We start from the raw sequence: 18,420 nt of genomic DNA, 5'->3' as shown, positions 1-18,420 counted from the left end.
TTTTTAATTAAATATTATTATTTAATATTTTATTATTATTTATTATTTTATTAATATATTTTCGAAAATTACCTTCCTTTAACCTTTTACTTTATAAATTCACTTTTTACCACCCGTAACTTTTAATATTTCTACTTTTACCACCCTAACTTTTAGAAATTACAAAATAACCCCCAAACACCAAAATATTTACTTCCTTGCCCTTTCTAAGATCTAAAAGGTGTTCTTCAATGTTCTTCACCACACTCAAAGTGTTCTTTGTGTTCTTCGTATATTCTTCAGATTCTTTCTCTGTTTTTACCCGTTTTTCAGTCTTTTCAGCAACCAATTTTTACCAAAATTCAAAATAAATTTCCAGCCACTAAAACCCCATCTTTTCCACATGATTTCAACACAAATTGAACCTCAATTTAAGCTCTAGAATTTCGTTTTCCAGAAGCCACAAGAACACACATTCATAGCTTGAATTTCATCAAATCTCATCAAATTTTTACCAAAATTTCAACAAGAATTACTCATACAAACAATCAATTTCAAGCACAGCCAAACCATATCATAATTACACAACTCAAACACAATCAATCAAGATTAAATTCGTCAAACCCTACCTTGATTTGCTACTCCAAATCCGGTTACTCTTTGAAGTGTTCTTAAAGCACTTTTTCCTCCTAAAACATATCAAGAACAACTTTAAGACTCTAAACCATCAACTAAACAAACTTCAGCAGCATCTTAGGAAGGTTATCCTCACCTTAAACGTTCAGGAAATGAAAGATCTTTGGCCCAAGAGTCAAGCTAAGCAAGAGATCTAAGGAAGAACATCAAGAAAATACTTGTTTAAGCATGTTTCCTTGAAAACCAAATTAAAGAGGGAGGGAGACAGCCATCTCACCTTATTTCCAGCCTTGATAAGTCACATGGTTATGTAGAGGAAGAAGAGAGGATCATTTTGGTGAAATCGGAGTTTTGGTTTTATTTATTGTGAGAATAAAACATGTATGATGAGGCCTTAGCATTGCTAAAGTCATCAGAGAGTGCTGGTGCTAAGCTGCACCAGTAAATCGTAAACCCGGTTAAACCGATTTTCTGTTTTTAACTAAAACAGACCAGGTAACCTTATAATATCATTCAAGCATTTTTTAATACTAATATAATGATAATATTATACTATTATCTCTCTCCTCTCATGAATCAAGTCCGGTTCGTCAAATAGAGACTATTTACGAAAATCAGAATCAAAACTGCCAACCAATACGGTTCAAAAACTAGGTTCTTCGCGATTGCATTATCGAGCTTGCCTCAGAAGAGGTTCTAGCTTAAAGATGATATAATGACAATGAGGATTGAGATTCTTGATGATATATTAGAGGTGTTCCCTTTACTGATCTTCCGGAGAAATCCGTACTTTCAGAAAAGATCTCATGTACTCGAAAATCAGGGTTGTTACATTCTACCCTCCTAAAAGAAAATTTTGCCCTCAAAATTTCAGTTACCTAGGAATAGATCCGGGTAATCAGCTTTCATCTTATCTTCCAGTTCCCAAGTGTGCTCTTCTTCTCCTTTTGGTTCCCATGCTACTTTGACTAAGTGAACAGTCTTGCCTCTTAGCTGCTTATTACTTCTTTCTACGATCTGAACTGGTGATGCTTGATATGTCAAATCATTTCATAACTGTACTATTTCTGGTTGTAAAATGTGACTCTCATCGGGAACATATTTCTTAAGTTGCGAGACATGAAAAACATCATGAAGGTTTGATAAATAAGGAGGAAGGGCTATTTGATAAGCTACTAGACCGACTCTTTTAAGTGTTTGGAAAGGTTCTATGTATTGGGTTAAGCCTTTTAGTCTTAAGGGCTCTACCTATTCCAGTAATCGAAGTTACTTTTAGAAAGACATGGTTTCCATCACTAAACTTTAAGGGTCTACGTCTATTATCGGCATAGCTCTTTTGACGGCTTCGTGCTGTCTAGATCTTCCGACGAATCTCCTTATCTTCTCAGTAGTTTCTTACACTACGTCTGAACCTAAGATACTAGCTTCTCCATCGTCATTCCAACACAATGGTGTCTGACATCTTCTTCCGTAGAGAGCTTCATATGGGGCCATCCCGATACTTTATTGGAAACTATTGTTGTAGACGAATTTGACCAACAGCAAATACTTATCTCAGCTGCTTTGGTTGTCTATCATACATGATCATAATATGTCTTCTAACGTCTGGATTTTCTGCTCTGATTGTCCGTCTATCGGAGGATGGTATGTTATACTCGTGTGCAATTTTGTTTCCAACGCTTTCTGAAAAGCTCCCCAAAATCTAGTAGTAAACCTCGAAACTCAATCTGAGACAATTTACGAAGGTATCCCATGTAGTCGTACGATTTCTTGAATATATATATTCATTCCAACCTTTCTAAAGTATAGTCAACTCGAATCGGAAAGAAGCATGCCGATTTTGGCAACCTGTCCACAATTACTCAAATGGCATTACGTCTTGTTGAGGTTATTGGGAATCTCGTGATAAAATTCATAGTGATATACTCCCATTTCTATTGTGGTATTTCTAAGGGTTGCAGGGTTCTTGACGGCTTCTGATGTTCCACCTTCACCTTCAGGCAGGTTAAACATTTTAAGACATAATCAGCTACCTCTTTCTTTAAGCCTGGCCACCAGAATATTTGCTTCAAATCTTGATACATCTTTGTCACTCCAAGATGCATAGAAAATATACTTTGGTGAGCTTCAGTAAGAATCTTTTGTCGCAATTCTCCAGAGTTAGGCACACAAATTCTGTTCTTGTACTTCCATAGGCCACTACGATCCTGTCTCACAGCTTCTTCAGCTCTGCAAGCAATGGTGACATCCGGTACGATGCTATGGAAATCGGTCCGGTTCCAGGTACTAGATCAATGCTGAATTCTATCTCTCGCTAAGGAGGAAACTTAGGTATGTCGTCCAAGAAAACATCAGGAAATTCCTTCACCATTCGGATTCGTTCTAAGCTTAATTCACTATCATTCGAGCTAGCCGCTAACGGAACGTACCCCTTACAATCACTCCCGCCTAAGGTAACTCTTACAGAATTCAGATATAAGGTGTGGGACAAAAATGGTTTAGTACATAGACTATCAGATGGAATAACAGCAGTTCTTTTAAAATAATCAAGAAAAACATGATACTTAGATAACCAATCTAATCCTAAAATAACTTCTAAACCACATAGAGGCAAACAGATTAGATCATGTATAAAAGTCTTATTCCTAATAGAATGTGGTACTTACAGGTACATTAAATTGGTCAAAGCATTTTGGGATGCAGGTGTATGAACAATCAAGTGAAAATTCAAATTAAAGAAATATAATCCTAACTCGTGAGTAACAGTTTGAGAAATAAGGAATGCGATGCACCCGAATCATACAGCACAGTTAGAAATCGATTCTTGACATAACATGACCTTGAATGAGGGTGTTCAATTGCACAACATCGTCAATAGTGATAGTAAACACTCGTCCTTGTTGTTGGATTCTGACTGGATTTCGAGTAGATCTCTTCGGACAATCCTTGGCAATATGTCCAAGTTCTCCACAAGCATAGCAGTTAGGTGATCCAAACTGGAAAGACCTGTTACCATGCTCTTTTCCGCATTGCTTACATGTAGGGTTTATGTAAGCCTGATAGGCTCATTTACCATTGCCTTGCCTTACTTTACCCCCATTCTCACTCGTACGGCGAGCAGTAATGTTACCAACTTGTAGGTTCTTATGCTGTCATATGCCACGTGCTTTAAAATGCACCCTTCTCCCAGCTGGCTGATGATTGCTAAGTCGCCTTGGTGGAAATCCTTGGTGACTCACCTTGGCCACAATCACTTTCTTAATATATTCTTCCACTAACTTGCTCTTGTTGACTAATTCGGCAAAATTACGTATCTCCAGCGGAACTATTGAACTCATCAGATCATCACGAAGGCCTCCTTCAAACTTCAAGCACTTCTATTCTTCAAAGTCAGCAGGATTCCCTTGACAAATCTTAGAGAAATGACACAAGTCATCGAAATTACGAGCATACTCAGCCATACTCATATCCCCTGCCACCAGTACTCAGCTTCTCTCTCGAGCATATAAGTAGCAAACTCCACGTGTTGTCCTTCCGAAACATGCTGCGCTCTCAGTGATTGTTCAATACCTCAAAACCAGTTATCAGCGTCAGTCGCAACGAGTGTACCCTTGAACTTAGGCGGATTAACCTTCAGAAAGTTTGCAAGGGTCATAGGTTTTCAGGATGCCCTAAGTTATTCTCATCATTCCCATTTCTCACTCCAAGACGTTCAACAGCCCTAGCCGCTGTTACCGCAGCTTCACGCACTACTTCAGCCGCGGTGTTCATGGTAGCCATAAACGTTTCCTGTTCCCTCTCGTAGTTAACATTAGGAATTCCTTCCCGTACGCCTCGTCTCCGTGAACCCATTATAGTCATGTTCACACCAAACAATCATTGTTAAGGTGATCAGTCTTAACACTTCAAGTCAAGTGTGAACATTTCCAAAATGAAAACACAGAAACAATCATGCAACATATATCACTGGGATATCCTATACGCATGAGACACACAACAGAGTATGCAATGAAGCATATTCAGTCCACTCCCCAGGCTCTATTGGGAACAAACTGCTCTGATACCAAATTGTAATGACCCAATTTTCAGTATGTCTAGATCATACCGGAAACTGAGTGCTACCAATTTGTCTTCCTAATTATTATCTATTATTTATCATATGAGCCTGATTCGTTGTTAAAAGCGTAGTTAATTTGCGAGGTATATTTTTTTTTTAAAACGTTTGGATTAATAGACGGAATCATTCATAATCAACTCACAACTGATAACAGATAAAACAGTTATAAGCAACCACACATAAATACATCACAAGTAGCTAGCAACATTCAGTGATCCAGCCTTTATTAGAGTATAGACCTTTAGTTAGAACACCCCTAGATATAGCTAGATAATAACTATATACATATACATACATACAACATCACAGGTCCTGACCTGTTCAAGAGGTCCCTAAGCTGGCACCTAGGCTAGCCTAGACTCTATACTCACCTAGTCCCTCTAGACTACTAAAGCGAGGGAAAGTACGTTCTAAGCCTTCAAAACTCAAGTCAGGTGGAACGTCATCAAAAGGTAGAACATAATCTGCTACTCCTCTGCACGATCAGACATTGCCATAGGACGTCTCTCTGGTACCTCGTCAAGTAGCCACACAGCAGGAGTTTCATACACAGGATTTAGATTAAAGTTCATGTACAAACGGGGTGTAGACATTGGCTGATTTCACAGTATATACATATAAACAGAGAACGATATTCACCCTAGACGCAGAAGACTATCTAGAGCGGAATCCTCTTTGCAGAACCATCATCAACGAACTACGGTAAGGTACTCTCACTTCCATCTGAAGGGGGAAAGGAGAGAGAAGGGGTAAGAACTGGGGAGTTCTTAGTAGAGCCGGGGTTATTAATTACGTTCATTAATTCTATATTGTTTAGCAGACTAATAACAGAATACAGAGAAGCAGTAAATAGAAAATACAGATAAATAGAGAAGATAGAGAAAACAGATAGCAGAACACAAACAGAAGAATACAAGAAAATAACACGAACACAAACACAGAGAATAGAATACAAACAAGGAACGCATACATTCATGCAACAATCATAATAGAGAAAATGCACAACCAAGTATGATGCAAGTCTAGCCCTAGTGCAGGTAATGAGCTCATTTGTCGGTTTCTACCCGTTCCCGACGTAACCCGAAGCAGCTGAAACGGGTATGGCTTTCCTGTTGGCTATACCCCTGTGTACAGGAAATAACTCCTCTGCCACTACAGGGTCCACTGCACACAGGAAATAACACATCTTCCATTGCAGGGATATATGCCGACACACCTTCTGTATACAGGAAATAACCCCTCTGCCACTACAGAAAGGGAACAGGTGGTCGCGGTACTTCTGTAGCAGGAAATAACCCCTCTTCCTTACAAAAATAAAGTGTGGATCTGTACCGTAGGAAAGCTTTCTTAGTGGTCACACCACCATCTATCTGACTGCCTCAATGCAGCAGATGAACAAACAAATACTCTGGAGTTTCCTTAATGCAACAAATAAACAAACAAGCATCTCTTGGGTTGCTTCAAGCAACAAATGACCCTTCAACAGGTCCTCTGCTTTTTATCATACTATTCTTTTCTCTTTGTTTCTTTACTCTACTCTGATTACTCTTCTCTGTATCTCTTTACTTTTATCTGATTACTCTGCTTAACATATGTATTTAAAGCTTATGTAAATTTCGGTATGAATAGTTAGCCTGTCACAAGTATAGGTTCATTAAGTCTATACTGAAATAGTTTAACTTTTCATATAATACCTAACCCTAGTCGCAACTCAAGGACTAACTATGTTGCCCTAGTTCGTTCATTAATCTCTGTCTTTTATTAATATATTTTCAAAAATTACCTTCCTTTAACCTTTTACTTTATAAATTCACTTTTTACCACCCGTAACTTTTAATATTTCTACTTTAACCACCCTAACTTTCAGAAATTACAAAATAACTCCTCAAACACCAAAATATTTACTTCCTTGCCCTTTCTAAGATCTAAAAGGTATTCTTCAATGTTCTTCACCACACTCAAAGTGTTCTTCGTGTTCTTCGTATATTCTTCAGATTCTTTCTCTATTTTTACCCGTTTTTCAGTCTTTTCAGCAACCGATTTTTACCAAAATTCAAAATAAATTCCCAGCCACTAAAACCCCATCTTTTCCACATGATTTCAACACAAATTGAACCTCAATTTAAGCTCTAGGGTTCCATTTTCCAGCAGCCACAAGAACACACATTTATAGCTTGAATTTCATCAAATCTCATCAAATTTTCACCAAAATTTCAACAAGAATTACTCATACAAAGAATCAATTTCAAGCACATCCAAACCATATCATAATCACACAACTCAAACACAATCAATCAAGATTAAATTCGTCAAACCCTACCTTGATTTGCTGCTCCAAATCCGGTTACTCTTTGAAGTGTTCTTAAAGCATTTTTTCCTCCTAAAACACATCAAGAACAACTTTAAAACTCTAAACCATCAACTAAACAAACTTTAGCAGCATCTTAGGAAGGTTATCCTCACCTTAAACGTGCAGGAAATCAAAGATCTTTGGCCCAAGAGTCAAGCTAAGCAAGAGATCTAAGGAAGAACATCAAGAAAATACTTGTTTAAGCATGTTTCCTTGAAAACCAAATTAAAGAGTAAGGGAGACAGCCATATCACCTTATTTCCAGCCTTGATAAGTCACATGGTTATGTAGAGGAAGAAGAGAGGATCATTTTGGTGAAATCGGAGTTTTGATTTGAGTTTTAGTTCAGAAGAAATCAAGCTTTGAAGATTAAGTGTTCATGAAAGTTTCTCTCTTTTTTCTCTTGTTATTTTCGGCTAAAATGATGAAATGAGACAGCCTTGGAGGTCTTGGGGGTGTAAGGTGAGTTGTGATTGGTTGGCTTGGAGGTGGGTTAAAATAATATTAAAATATCTCAGGTGTATAATTAATAAAACTAGATGTATCGAAACACTCGTAAAAACATCTCTAAAAATTATTTTCTGAGCTACTAGCATAAATGACACTAGTAACATATTTATTGTGAGAATAAAACTTGTATGATGAGGCCTTAGCATTGCTAAAGTCATCAGAGAGTGCTGGTGCTAAGCTGCACTAGTAAACCGTAAATCCGGTTAAACCGATTTTCTGTTTTTAACTAAAACTGACCAGGTAACCTTATAATATCATTCAAGCATTTTCTAATACTAATATAATGATAATATTATACTATTATCTCTCTCCTCTCATGAATCGAGTCCGGTTCGTCAAACAGAGACTATTTACGAAAATCAGAATCAAAACTGCCAACCGATACGGTTCAAAAACTAGGTTCTTCGCGATTGCATAATCGAGCTTGCCTCAGAAGAGGTTCTAGGTTAAGGATGACATAATGACAATGAGGATTGAGATGTTTGATGATATATCATAGGTGTTCCCTTTACTGATCTTCCGGAGAAATCCGTACTTTCAGAAAAGATCTCATGTACTCGAAAATCAGGGTTGTTACACCGCACCTCCCCTAGGCTTCTCCACTCCTCCTTCACCATCCTCAAGAACCCGTCATGAGTGAACCATGAATCAAGACTTCGAAAAGGTCTCGCCCCCCTTTCGACCCTTGCAGCTTCCATCACCATTGAGCAATGATCCGATAACCCTCTTGGACCACCTCGTAGCCTTGTATTAGGAAAATCTTCTAGCCATTCCAAAGTAACCAGCATTCTATCAATGCGGCTACAAGATTGGCCCCTGAACCAGGTAAACAGGCATTCAAGTAAGTCTAAGTCCACTAGTTCCATATCCTGAATCCAAGATTTAAAGTCTGCTGCCGACCCCGTCAAAGTAGTAGCCCCTTTTCGCTCTTCCACTTTAACGACCTCATTAAAGTCTCCCATAAAGTAAAAAGGTTCTTGACATAACCCATACACTAAACAAATAGCACAGTGAAAACTACGCTTGATGAGCTCGCCCTCCATGCACAACCATCTATCTTCTTTATAACAGTTGCCAATCTTAAAAACCGTTTCATCCCACATCAACAACAGACCACCCGAAGCACCTTCTGCCCCGACATACTCCCATCCTACCGCATCATTTCCCCACAGTTGCACAACATCAAATTTAGTCACTACCTCTCTTTTAGTTTCTACCAGGCCTAGCATATGTATATTAAAATTTCTCCTAAAGGTTTTCACCATGCTCAATTTTCCAACTCCTGCCAACCCCCTAACATTCCAAGAGTTAAAAATCATTTAAAATCAGTTATACACACCTTACTTTGATTTTTTGGACGACTTCTTCTAGCTTTCTCCTTTTGCTTTGCTTGCCTTTTCTTCCGGGCTATTGCCTCATTCTATTCCTGCAGTACTGCCATAATATCATCATCCTCGTTGTACTGAACTGCTCCAGATTCAACTGCCAGGTCCCAAGCCTTCCTATTCTCTTGCATGTCATTCTCACGTTTATTTTCAGACTCTTCCATGCCAGAATCACTGTCAGCATCCAGTGCTGCATCCCTCAGGTCCTCTGTCTCCCACTTGCACCATCCTCCTCTACCTCCGCCGTTACTGCCAGACCTTGGCCTTCCAAACCGTCCGGTCCTTTAACCGGTCGAACCCTTTTCGAACATTTTTTGTACAGACCGCAACCTGTCTTTATCCCCTCCCCTGCCATATCACAACCCCGTTCTCCCTTCTGCATGTTGACGAGCTCAAGAGGACCCACAAACCCAGACGAGATCTCCCCTCTCAGCCTCGCCATCTCCAAGCCACCATCAATACGCTGCGTCCCTGCTGCACTCGACCCATCGGATTCATCACTGCACCCTATCCGTCATTCAATTCGCGTCGCGCAACAACATTCACACTTTCCCGACCCATGATCGACACCAGACCTCCTACCTCGTGTATCTCTTACGTCATTGGTGCACAAAATCGTGATCGTTCATTCCTTGGTAATGGCGCTAAAAACATAATACGCACGTTTATAATTTTAGTTCTTTGTCACAACTTCGCACAACTAACCAGCAAGTACACTGGGTCGTCCAAGTAATAAACCTTACATGAGTAAGGGTCGATCCCACGGAGATTGTCGGCTTGAAGCAAGCTATGGTCACCTTGTAAATCTCAGTCAGGCGGATTCAATTGGTTATGGAGATTTAATAATTAAAAGATAAATAAAACGTAAAATAAAGATAGAGATACTTATGTAATTCATTGGTGAGAGTTTCAGATAAGCGTATGGAGATGCTTAGTTCCTTCTGAATCTCTGCTTTCCTACTGCTTTCATCCAATCCTTCATACTCCTTTCCATGGCAAGCTGTCTGTTGGGCATCACCGTTGTCAATGGCTACGTCCCGTCCTCTCAGTGAAAATGGTCCAAAATGCGTTGTCACCGCACGGCTAATCATCTGTCAGTTCTTGATAATACTGGAATAGGATTCAGTAATCCTTTTGCATCTGTCACTACGCCCAGCACTCGCGAGTTTGAAGCTCGTCACAGCCATCCCTTCCTAGATCCTACTCGGAATACCACAGACAAGGTTTAGACTTTCCAGATCTCAAGAATGGCCGCCAATAATTCTAGCCTATACCACGAAGACTCTGATCTCACGATCAGGAGGCTAAGAGATATGCATTCAAGCTTGTTTGCATGTAGAACGGAAGTGTTTGTCAGGCACGCGTTCATAAGTGAGAATGATGATGAGCGTCACATAATAATCACATTCATCATGTTCTTGTGTGCGAATGAATATCTTAGAGAAGAAATAGGCTTGAATTGAATAGAAAAACAATAGTACTTTGCATTAATTCATGAGGAACAGCGGAGCTCCACACCTTAATCTTTGGTGTGTAGAAACTCTACCGTTGAAAATACATAAGAACAAGGTCTAGGCATGGACGAATGGCCAGCCTCCAAGGTCTAGGGACTAAATGTCCAAAGATGTAAAAATGATCAAAGATTTCAAGATGTAAAAATAATAGTAAAAAGTTCTATTTGTACTAAACTAGTTACTAGGGTTTACAGAGATAAGTAAATGATGTAGAAATCCAATTCCGGGCCCATTTGGTGTGTGCTTGGGCTGAGCATTGAAGCTTTCACATGTAGAGGTCTTCCTTGGAGTTAAACGCCAGTTTGTAACCTGTTTCTGGCGTTTAACTCTGCTTTGCAACCTGTTTCTGGCGTTTAACTCCAGAATAGGGCAGAAAGCTGGCGTTGAACGCCAGTTTGCGTCGTCTAAACTCGGGCAAAGTATGAACTATTATATATTGCTGAAAAGCCCTGGATGTCTACTTTCCAACGAAATTGAGAGCGCGCCATTTGGACTCCTATAGCTCCAGAAAATTCACTTTGAGTGCAGGGAGGTCAGAATCCAACAGCATCTGCAGTCCTTCTTCAGCCTCTGAATCTGATTTTTGCTCAAGTCCCTGAATTTCACCGAGAAATTACCTGAAATCACAGAAAAATACACAAACTCATAGTAAAGTCCAGAAATGTGATTTTTATTTAAAAACTAATAAAAATATACTAAAAACTAATTAAATCATACTAAAAACTATGTAAAAACAATGCCAAAAAAGCGTATAAATTATCCGCTCATCATAACACCAAACTTAAATTGTTGCTTGTCCCCAAGCAACTGAAAATCAAATAGGATAAAAATAAGAGAATATACTATAAATTCTAAAATATCAATGAAACTTAGCTCCAATCAGATGAGCGGCACTAGTAGCTTTTTGCCTCTGAACAGTTTTGGCATCTCACTTTATCCCTTGAAGTTCAAAATGATTGGCATCTATGGGAACTCAGAATTCAGATAGTGTTATTGATTCTCCTAGTTCAGTATGTTGATTCTTGAACACAGCTACTTTATGAGCCTTGGTCGTGGCCCTAAGCACTTTGTTTTCCAGTATTACCACCGGATACATAAATGCCACAGACACATAACTGGGTGAACCTTTTTAGATTGTGACTAAGCTTTGCTAGAGTCCCCAATTAGAGGTGTCCAGGGTTCTTAAGCACACTCTTCTTTTTGCTTTAGACCTCGACTTTAACCGCTCAGTCTCAAGCTTTTGGCTTGACACCTTCATGCCACAAGCACATGTTAAGGACAGCTTGGTTTAGCCGCTTAGGCCAGGATTTTATTCCTTTAGGCCCTCCTATCCACTAATGCTCAAAGCCTTGGATCCTTTTTATTACCCTTGCCTTTTGGTTTAAAGGGTTACTGGCTTTTTGCTCTTGCCTTTTAGTTTTAAGAGCTTTTGGCTTTTTCTGCTTGCTTTTTCTTTTTCTTTCTTTTTTTTCGCCATTTTTTTATTTTTTTATTTTTGCAAGCTTTTGTATTCACTACTTTTTCTTGCTTCAAGAATCATTTTTATGATTTTTCAGATTATCAAATAACATTTCTCCTTTTTCATCATTCTTCAAGAGCCAACAATTTTAACATTCATAAACAACAAATTCAAAAGACATATGCACTGTTCAAGCATTTATTCAGAAAACAAAAAGTATTGTCACCACATCAAAATAATTAAACTAATTTCAAGGATAAATTCGAAATCATGTACTTCTTGTTCTTTTGTTTTTAGAACAGTTTTCATTTAAGAGAGGTGATAGACTCATAGGATATTCATAGCTTTAAGACATAGACACTTAAACACTAATGATCATGTAATAAAGACACAAACATAAACATAAACATAAAGCATAGTAAACGAAAAATAGAAAAATAAAAACAAGGAAATTAAGGAACGGGTCCACCTTAGTGAGGGTGGTGTCTTCTTCCTCTTGAAGAACCAATGGTGTTCTTGAGCTCCTCTATGTCTCTTGCTTGTCTTTGTTGCTCCTCCCTCATAACTCTTTGATCTTCTCTAATATCATGGAGGATGATGGAGTGCTCTTGGTGCTCCATCCTTAGTTGTCCCATGTTGGAACTTAATTCTCCTAGGGAGGTATTGATTTGCTTCCAATAGTTTTGTGGAGGAAAGTGCATCCCCTGAGGCATCTCAGGGATTTCATTGTGAGGAATTTCCTCATGCTCTTGTTGAGGTCCATGAGTGGGCTCTCTTGTGTGCAGTCAAATGCTCTACTACTGAGCTATGGACCCTTGAGATGAATCTCTCCATCTCCCATGACTCGGAGGTGGAAGCTTTTGGTTTCCCTTTCCTCTTTCTAGAGGTTTCTCCGGCCTTAGGTGCCATTACTGGTTATGGAAAAACAAAAAAGCAATGCTTTTACTACACCAAATATAAAATGTTTGCTCGTCCTCGAACAAAAGAAGAAAGAAAGAAGGAGAAGAAGAAGAAAAATGGAGGAGATGGAGAGGTGTGTATTCGGCCAAGGGGAAGAAGAAAGGATTGTGTTGTGTGAAAATAAAGAAGGAATGAGGGTTTATATAGGAGTGGAGGGAGGTTTAGGGTTCGGTCATGGGGTTGGGTTTGGGTGGAAAATGAATTTGAATTTGTAGGTAGGTGGGGTTTTTGGGGAAGAGTGGATGGATATGAGTGGTTAAGGGTATTTGGGGAAGAGGTATGGAGGTGATTGGTGAAGGGTACTTGGGGAAGAGAGTTATGAAAAGGTGTGAAGAGGAGAGAAGAAGAGGTGGGGTAGGTGGGGATCCTGTAGGGTCCACAGATCTAGTGGGGTCAAGGACTTAGCATCCCTGGTCCAATTAGGCGTGAAAAACGCCCTTTGTATGCAATACTGGCATTTAACGCCAAACTGCTGCCTGTTTTTGGCGTTAAATGCCCAAATGTAGCCTGTTTCTGACATTTAACGCTAGGTTGATGCTTGTTTCTGGTGTTAAACGCCAGCTTGGTGCTTGTTTCTGGCGTTAAACGCCAGACAGATGCTTGTTTCTGGTGTTTAAACGCCAGAGTGCTCTTCCTCCAGGGTGTGCTGTTTCTTCTGCTATTTTTGATTCTGTTTTTAATTTTTCAGTTGTTCTTGTGACTTCACATGATCATCAACCTAATAAAACATGAAATAACAATAAAAATAAAATAGATATAATTAAATAACATTGGGTTGCCTCCCAACAAGCGCTTCTTTAATGTCAATAGCTTGACAGTGAGCTCTCATGGAGCCTCACAGATGTTCAGAGCATTATTGAAATCTCCCAACACCAAACTTGGAGTTTGAATGTGGGGGTTCAACACCAAACTTAGAGTTTGGTTGTGGCCTCCCAACACCAAACTTAGAGTTTGACTGTGGGGGATTTGGTTGACTTTGTAGTGAGAAAAGCTTTTCATGCTTTCTCTCTATGGTTACAGAAGGAGATCCTTGATTTTTAAACACAAGGTTGTCCTCATTCAGTTGAAGGACCAACTCTCCTCTGTCCACATCAATCATAGCTTTTGTTGTGGCTAGGAAGGGTCTTCCAAGGATGATGGATTCATCCTCATCTTTCCCAGTGTCTAGGATTATGAAATCAGCAAGGATGTAGAGGCCTTCAACCTTTACTAACACGTCCTCTACTAGTCCATAAGCCTATTTTCTTGAGTTGTCTACCATCTCTAATGAGATTCTGGCAGCTTGCACCTCAAAGATCCCAAGTTTCTCCATTACAGAGAGTGGCATAAGGTTAATGCCTGACCCCAGGTCACACAGAGCCTTTTCAAAGGTCATGGTGCCTATGTTACAGGGAATTAGGAATTTACTAGGATCCTGTTTCTTTTGAGGTAATTTCTGCCTATCCAATGCATTCAGTTCATTGGTGAGCAAGGGAGGTTCATCTTCCCAAGTCTCATTACCAAATAATTTGGCATTCAGCTTCATGATTGCACCAAGGTACTTAGCAACTTGCTCTTCAGTAATGTCTTCATCCTCTTCAGAGGAAGGATACTCATTAGAGCTCATGAAGGGCGGAAGCTAGTTGAATGGAATCTCTATGGTCTCTGTATGAGCCGTAGATTCCTTCAGGTCCTTATTGAGGAACCCCTTAGTGTTCAGAAGACATCCCATGAGGTCTTCCTCATTGGGATTCACGTCCTCCTCCTCCTCTCTGGGTTCGACCACACCAAGTAAGGTTATGGCCTTGCACTCTCTTTTTGGATTCTCTTCTGTATTGCTTGGGAGAGTACTAGGAGGAGTTTCAGTGATTCTTTTACTCAGCTGGCCCACTTGTGCCTCCAAATTTCTGATGGAGGACCTTGTTTCATTCATGAAACTTAGAGTGGCCTAAGATAGATCAGAGACTATATTTGCTAAGCTAGATGGATTCTGCTCAGAATTCTCTGTCTGTTGCTGAGTGGATGATGGAAAAGACTTGCTATTGCTAAACCTATTTCTTCCACCATTATTAAAGCCTTGTTGAGGCTTTTGTTGATCCTTCCATGAGAAATTTGGATAATTTCTCCATAAGGGATTATAGGTGTTTCCATACGGTTCACCCATGTAATTCACCTCTGCTATTGCAGGGTTCTCAAGATCATAAGCTTCTTCTTCAGAAGATGCCTCTTTAGTACTGTTGGATGCAGCTTGCAATCCATTCAGACTCTGAGAAATCATATTGACTTGCTGAGTCAATATTTTGTTCTGCGCCAATATGGCATTCAGAGCATCAATTTCAAGAACTCCCTTCCTCTGAGGCGTCCCATTACTCACAGGATTCCTTTCAGAAGTGTACATGAACTGGTTATTTGCAACTATGTCAATGAGTTCCTGAGCTTCTGCAAGCATTTTCTTTAGGTGAATGGATCCACCTGCAGAATGATCCGATGACATCATTGATAATTCAGACAGACCATCATAGAATATATCCAGGATGGTCCATTCTGAAAGCATGTCAGAAGGACACTTTTTGGTCAGTTGCTTGTATCTCTCCCAAGCTTTATAGAGGGATTCACCTTCTTTTTGTCTGAAGGTTTGAACATCTACTCCAAACTTCCTAAGCTTTTGAAGAGGAAAGAACTTGGCTAAGAAAGCTGTGACCAGCTTATCCCAAGAGTTCAGGCTATCTTTAGGTTGAGAGTCCAACCATATTCTAACTCTGTCTCTTACAGCAAACGGGAAAAGCATAAGCCTGTAGACCTCGGGATCAACCCCATTGGTCTCAACAGTATCACAGATCTGCAAGAATTCAGTTAAGAACTGAAAAGGATCTTCTGATGGAAGTCCATGAAACTTGCAGTTCTGTTGCATCAGAGAAACTAATTGAGGCTTTAGCTCAAAATTGTTTGCTCCAATTGCAGGGATTGAGATGCTTCTTCCATGTAAGTTGGAATTTGGTGCAGTAAAGTCACCAAGCATCTTCCTTGCACCTCCACCATTATTATTGGTTTCGGTCATGTCTCCTTCTTTTTCGAAAAATTCTGTCAGATTTTCTCCAGAGAGTTGTGCTTTAGCTTCCCTTAGCTTCTTCTTCAGAGTCTTTTCAGGTTCAGGATCAGCTTCAACAAGAATGTTCTTATCCTTGTTCCTGCTCATGTGAAAAAGAAGAGAAGAGAAAAGAAGAGGAATCCTCTATGTCACAGTATAGAAATTCTTTTATGTGAGTAGAAAAAGAAAAGAATAGAAGAAAAAAATTCGAACATAGAGAAGAAGAGTGGGTTCAAAATTTTTTTGAGTAGAAGAGAAGTGTTATTAGATAAATAAATAATTAGAAGGAGATGAGAGATGGAAAATTCGAAAATTAAATAAAATAAAATAAAAATATTTTTGTTTTTAATTTAAAATTTGAAGTTAAATTTCGAAAGTTAAAAGAGAAACAAAATAAAATTAAAATTTAAAACAATTAGTTAATTAAAAAGAATTTTGAAAAAGGGGTTAATAGTTTTCGAAAATTAGAGAGGGAAAAGTAGTTAGGTGGTTTTAAAAAAGATATGATTGAAATAGTAAACTTTTAAAATCAAACAAAAAGTTAAGTGGTTAATTGAAATAGATTTGAAAATCAAATTTTGAAAAGATAAGAAGTTAGAAAAGATTTTGAAATTAAGTTTGAAAAAGATATGATTGAAAATTTATTTGGAAAAAGATTGAAAGGGAAATTAAAAAGATTTGATTTTGAAATTGATTTTTAAAAAGTTATGATTGAAATTAAAAAGATTTGAATTGGAAATTAGAAAGATTTGATTTTTGAAATTAAAGTTGATTACTTGACTAAAAAGAGACTAAAAGATATGATTTTATAATTTAATGATTGAACCTTTCTTAATAGGCAAGTAACAACTTGAAAAATTTTTGAATTAAAACATTAAATGTTAGTGAGATTTTCAAAAATATGAAATAAAGATAAGAAAAAGATTGTGAAAATCAAAATTTAAAATTTTCGAAAATATTTGAAAAAAATGAAAAAGATTTGATTTCTGAAAAAGATTTGAAAAAGATAGAATTTTTAAATTGAAAATTGACTTGACTAATAAGAAACAGTTGAATTTTAAAACTTTATGACTAAATCAATTCAAATTTTTGAAAATTATGAGCAAAATAAGGGAAAGATATTTTTTGATTTTTGAATTTTTAATGAAGAAAGAAAAAAACACAAAATTGAAACAAAACATGAAAATTATGAATCAAAACAACTAATGCATGCAAGAACACTTTGAATGCCAAAATGAACACCAAGAACACTTTGAAGATTAAGATGAACATCAAGACTTATTTTTTTAAAAATTTTTAAGAAAAGAAAAACATGCAAGACACTAAACTTAGAAATTTTCAAACTTTTGACACTAACAAATTGAAAATGCATATGAAAAACAAGAAAAGACACAAAACTTGAAAATGCAAAGATCAAACAAGGAAATTCATCAAGAACAACTTGAAGATTATGAAGAACATATGATGAATTTTCAAAAATAAGAAGAATGTAATTGACACCAAACTTAAAATTTGATACTAGACTCAAACAAGAAACACAATATTTTTGGTTTTATGATTTTGTTGAAATTTTTTTTAGATTTTTCGAAAATTATTTGAAAAAAGAAAATAAGAAACTCAAAATTTTGTTGATGTAAACCAGCTTGCTTTACTTCAAAGCAACGGAGATTGCAGTGTCAATCTCATCATGTGCATCTTCCAAGTTATTCACCACTTCCTTTAACACACGAAATCAAAATTCAGTCAGTCAGTTAGCACACAATAAAAAATCCCACAAATTGGCAACCCAAATTGACAATGAAAATAGTGAACTCCGCTAAGTGTCTATTAACAAAGAAAGAGAGGTGCCTAAAACATAAACATTTTACTCATCATAGATCATAGATAGATTAATACTTTGACTGTCTACAATAACACATAGTATTCATGGCAATGTGTCATCAGACGTGTATGCTGTTAAGCTTTAAGCAACTCAGTGAAAAAAATTCGATGCTAACATACGAAGCCAACACATTACTTTTCTTTGAATGAATATGCAATCAAGTTTTACAGGCTGCAAAGCACAAATTAAGAAATAATCCAAATCTAAGGTTAAGAACCCGTTTGAGAAGTAGCTACCTTTTTTTTTCTTTACTTTTGAAAAGTCACGGTACGCGTGTGACCATTTTTTTTTTTGAAACAACATAAGCTCAACACACTAATGTGGAGCAACAAAAGAAACAACAAGAATTTCGTTATAACATAAATCCCTATAGCTTCCCGCAACGCAATCAACCACCAATAGAGACACTCTCAGTCCATTCGTTGTAGCTCTGTAATGTCTTACTTAGTACAAAGTCCACCACTATTTCCTGATGCTGAAAAATCCTAGCATTGCGTTCCACCCATATGTTCCAAATAACTGCAAAGAATCCCGGCAACCATTTCTTCTGCTCTTGTTTCC

Source organism: Arachis ipaensis, chromosome B01 (assembly GCF_000816755.2).
Source record: "Arachis ipaensis cultivar K30076 chromosome B01, Araip1.1, whole genome shotgun sequence".
NCBI classification, from domain to species: domain Eukaryota; kingdom Viridiplantae; phylum Streptophyta; class Magnoliopsida; order Fabales; family Fabaceae; genus Arachis; species Arachis ipaensis.
Note: the sequence above shows the minus strand (reverse complement) of the source record.